Source organism: Cryptomeria japonica, chromosome 5, assembly GCF_030272615.1.
Source record: "Cryptomeria japonica chromosome 5, Sugi_1.0, whole genome shotgun sequence".
Lineage (NCBI taxonomy): Eukaryota > Viridiplantae > Streptophyta > Pinopsida > Cupressales > Cupressaceae > Cryptomeria > Cryptomeria japonica.
Window position 1 is genome coordinate 725,610,838 of NC_081409.1, and position 5,520 is coordinate 725,616,357.

Genomic DNA, 5,520 nt, shown 5'->3' on the forward strand with positions numbered 1-5,520 from the left:
GATTAGGGTTTTTGAAAACTCATCTGATAAATGTTTGTCCACATCAACATACTCGTACTCATTGTTAGAAGCATTAGGAGTTGTATTACCATTATGAATAACATTTTCACACATTTCTTCATCAAAGTTTAGAGAAGAAGGAGCAAGAACACGAATAGGAGTAAAACCATCACATGTTCTATACAACTTATGATTTGGAGATGTAGGTTGCACATCTTGCTTAGGAGAAAAGGGAATCATGTCAACTATTGGAGTTTGAGGAGATTGAATATTTTGAGGGATAGCTTCACAAGCTCAAACATGATGTTCTCATCAGAGTTCTCTCGCACAATGATTCCGTTGAGTCTTAGTGGAAGGCTAAGAAGGAGGAGGAACACTTGAAAAAGTAAGAGTGTTTCTCTCCTTGATAGTGGAAGGTTTAGGTTGAGGTCTTTTTGGTTGAATAAGAGAAGCAGGCCTCTTCTCTTGATAAGAGGAAGGAGGTGGAACTATGCCATAGAAATGAGTAATATTAGGTGTAGGAAGGAGACCAGGTCCATCATGAGGAGGAGGTATAGGTCTAACCTTAGGAAGATTATTGTTGTTCACTTTAAGAGAAGGTAACATCACATCCATAGGGGTAGGTGGACAATCTTCCTTAGGAGGGAGATTAGTTCTATCGGAGAGGGGAAGAACTTGAACTTGAATAATAATAGGAATGTCAAGTGTTGGCGATCTAGGTTGACTTAAGGATAAGATCATATCATTCTTCCATTTTTTATAAGATTAAAAAAGAGCATCGCTCCTTGATGGAAGAGATTGAAATTGTTTAGGCCAAAAGAGATCAATAGGAACACTGGGGCTTCTTTCGAATGGATGAAATAAGCTATGGTTCATAGTTATGATTTCTCTATTGTGAGGAAATTTAAGACACTTGTGGATTGGAGAAGCAATAGCCTTCATGGAAGATATACAAGGATAGCCCAACTTCACACAGAATTGCTCAGAAGTCCATGGATTTAGTATGAAGTTCAACATGAAGTTTGATAGAGCCAATGGTAGGACAAGAGAAGCCATCAAATAACTTCACAACCACATTAGAAATATCATATAGTGGTTTATGCAATCGTAAAGTGAAAAGATACTCTTAAGTTATGACATTAACCATACAAGAGGGATCAATTAGGGCACCACAACAAGGGATATCCTTAACCTTCGTAACTATGTATAAAGGGCCATCAGGTGCTCTAATGGTCTCACTAGGGTCAAATGTAATACAAGGATCCTTAGGCAAATCTTGTGTTTCTACCATATTAACCAAGTTTGAAGCCATAAAAGTGAATTATTCAGAAGAGAGAGAATTAGGCACAATCTCAATAACGTTAGAGGTATGAGAAGGCAAGGGATCAGTGAAAATATTAAGATTTTGATTAGGAAGTGCTAATGATTTATGCCCTTTATCATTCACACCTGCCACAGATATAGTATTATTATCAATCAAGTCTTGAATCTTATTCTTCAATGCAAAACATTTTTTAGTATCATGACCAGGTTGACGATGAAATTGGCAAAAGGAATTGTTCTCAAAATAAGGGGATGAAAGTTTGGAAGGATCAATTTTTTTTATAGGAGGAAGTTTGATAACATTTTTGTGCAACAACTGAGACATAATATTATGTAAAGATTCATTCAAAGGAGTAAACTATCTTTCTCTTTGGAAAAATTTAGAAATAGAAGGCACACTTGTTGTAGCATTCACATGGTTGTTGTTGACTGGATCATTGAACTTGATGAAGTTGTTTGTTGGTTTGAACTTCACAAATGGTTGTTGAACACTCTCCCCCTTATCACTCAAAGCTATAGGAGTGGATTGCTCCATTTGACTCATAGCCAGTTGATAATTGTAGAGTGTTACGCACAACTGCGGAAAGGAAGTAAACTCAGACAAAAGAAGCTTTTCCCTAATATATTTTTGTAAATTAGAAATGAAAATTCTTTGAATATCATTATTAGACACATGAAAATAAATTTGAGCACATGGATTCTTATATCTACCAATGAAATCAGTCATTTTTTTCTGTAACACCTTGTTTAAAATGCATTAAATCAGTCAAAGTGATTTTAGGACCAATATTGTTTTGAAATTGTTGGATGAAAGCATTTGCTAGTTGTTGAAAGGAAGTGATAGAATAAGAAGGTGGAGAGAAATACCATTGTAAGGCCTTATCTCTTAGTGTTCTTGTAAACAGTTTTGCAAGCAATCTTTGATCATAAGCAAAATCGGTACACAAGGTTTGGAATGTTTTGACATGCGTAAGAGGATCACTGTTTTCATTAAAGAGTTCCAATTAAGGAATCTCCACATGTTTAGCTGGCACGACTTTTACAAAATCAAGAGAAAGTGGGCTCACAACATCAAAGGTGGGTACGCTAAACTTGGATTGACTCATATAAGCAATTTGTTGTTGTAAGGAATACTCGGTTTGAGCAACTTTGTTAATTGTCATTTCGGTAGAAGAATTGATGTTAGACATAGGTGATTGAGAAGGTGGTGTGATGTTATTGAAAGAAGGCATGGACTGGGAATAAGGTGGTGGGACATTATGATAAGTAGGCATAGGTGATGATTGGGGAGGAAAAGGGACACTTAAAGGAGGAATAAAGTTGTTGAAGGAATTGCCCCCTTGTGTCACACTGATTGGTTGAGGAATAGTAGGAATATTCATGGAAATCATAGGTAATGATGGAGGATTAAATGAAGAAGGGGGATTTCCCCCACGACCTATGGTTGTAGGAATGACATTTTGAGTTGAAGTAGTCATGATGTTAGATGTGAAAGTAGGAATACTAGTCATAGGAGTAGTCAAAGGAATAGAAGAATTGACTTGTGTTAAAGGTTGTGAGTAACCTAGGGTTTCGGCACAACTCTTGATAGGCATGACATTAGAATCAACAATGTGCAATGCCACAAAATATATCAATTTCATTCTTATCACTTTCGAGCATGCGCTTAAGACCTTCAATTAATGGAAGAGCTTCACTATTAGGGTATTCTTGGGACATCCATTGTTGAAAGTTGTCAAATTGATTGTCCAAAGTAGAAAGTTGATCTAAAGAAACCCTAGTTAAAACTTATTCTTCATCATGGGATCCATCAATTAGGTGAATAGGCACATGATTAGGATGGGAAGAATTAGTATGATCCTCATTAAAGAAGTCACCCAAATTAGGCTCCATCTCCTCGATAATTAAACCTTAAGAAGCCTTAATTCTAATACTTCGTCTAACGGGGATAGGATAGGTAGGACTAATAATTGTAAAACTCATGCACTAGAGGGAAATTTGAAATTTTGAATTATAAAACAAAGCTTACAAAATTGAGTAATACAAAATTCAAGAAAATAATGATTACACAATTTGAAATTTGTTGGAGGAAAGGGATGACGCAATTTCCAAAAATAAAAGGAAATTGGAATTTTAAAATTAGGGCCAAGGGAATACCACTTAATCTTAAAATCAGAATTTTAAAATCAGGGCAGACTATAATTAACCTCTTAATTTTAAAAATTTCCTTGAAATTTGGAGTGTTGAATTTTGAAGGTATTTCTGATTCTAGAGGGATAAAAATTGATAAATTCAGCCAGTCTTATGGATTTAGGCTATTAAATATAGTCATAACAATCTCCCAAAATTTTGGGAAAAAGCCGAGGACCGTGGCGGGAACGCACATGGTCCAACCAACTTTTTTTGAAATTTTCAGGGATGGATATTACGATGATTTTAGAGCTAACCCCAAAAAATTGGTGAATTTTACAATCTATAGATGGGTGAAATAAAGGCGCAAATGTGAAAATAGGACCCTATTAGGGTTTTGAAGAAAAAGAAGAATTGAATTGCAATTTTGAAAATGGTCAAACCTAATGGATAGGGACACCTTGGAAAATGTTTAGAAATCTGAATGTAAATAAAATTGACTTGAAATTCACACAAAATCCAATTAATTTTAAAAATTAGGGTTTGATGACCTAACCACTTAATTTTGAAATTTAAATTTTGTGAAAAAGGGGGGAAATTGAAAATTTGAATTGTAGGATTGAAGACAAATATGAGAAAAATCAGAAATCTGAAAATTAAATGGAAATCCAATTTTTGCACAAGTTCAAGATGGTTTTTGAAAATTAGGGTTTTAACAAGTAACCTCTTAATTTTGTAAATTTTAATTGCAAATTGAACAAGACAATGAGGAAATTGAATTTGACAATCAAAACAATTTTCAGATCTAAGATAACCAAAAGCAATTTTTAAAATCACAAGTTCAATTTTAATTTTTAAAACTAGGGTTTTTAATGATTTAACCACTAAGTTTGCAGAAATTTGAAACTTATAAATGAAAAATATGCAATGTTGTTCAAACGAAAGCATGCAAGATATCGTGTTCACCAAAATGTAATGGTGGAAAAATGGTGAATGATAAATCAAGAAGGAAACTGCCCTTTCCCTCAAAGAGAGATGACAGCTTCACTATCAATTACCATTCAAGCACTTTTTACCATGTTACATTAGAAAGAGGAGAGGATAATTCACTAGATTCAATCTCTCCACACAAAGATGGTAGATTTAATTCTAATGAATTGGGAATGCTAAGTTGATCCCCTCTTTCTTGTTTGATTTGGAAAGGAAATTGATTGAATTATGTAGGGCAAAAGTGACAAAGAATTGATTATAACTTGAGATTAGAATATGGGATGAAGCTATGTACCTAGATTTGGCAGTAAAATGTCGAGACAAAGTCGCCCTACGAATTTGAGGAAAAGTTGCCCGAAACATGGCAAGAACGTACACGGTCCTCCGAAAAATCCACAAAACGAAAAGGGTTTTTCCGCCTCTGCAAATGAAGCCTGAATACGAAAGTACAGTTGTGTACCTGCAACCTATATAGAGAAAAAATAGGAAAATGGGTTGGGATTGGGGGTTTGCCTTTAGGTCAAACCCTAGTTTTGGAATTAACCAAGTAATGAAAGAAAGTACTTGCAAGTAGATGTAAATGAAAGACTGAATTGTAAATCACCTCAAGGGAGGTTGTAGTAGCCATGTTGATAGAAATGCTTGTGTGGAATTGAATGTTGGAATCAATCTCCTCTTCAATAGTTGAATCATTGACTTAAATGCAACACCTATCCTTAAAGGGAGACTTGAGAATGCTCAATGCTGGAAAAGAATGCTTGAATGCTCTTGAATGCTTGATCGCTTGTGAATTTCTTACTCATCCAACTTATTGAAATTATGCAAATGAGAGGACAAATGCCCCTTAAATACATGTTAATGGATTTAATTTTTCATCACATGCCGACATCGAGGGAGTTTCCCGCCCCATGCACAACCAACAATGCAACCCTAGGAAGGGTCCTGCCCCAAAATAGGGTAGGGACATGGGTACCACGCCCCTGTCCTGGGAGAACAAGGATGCCACGCCCCTGTCCAAGGGGGGACAATGGCACCATGCCCATGTCCTACCCCTTTCTCCAGGGCACAGTGCAAACG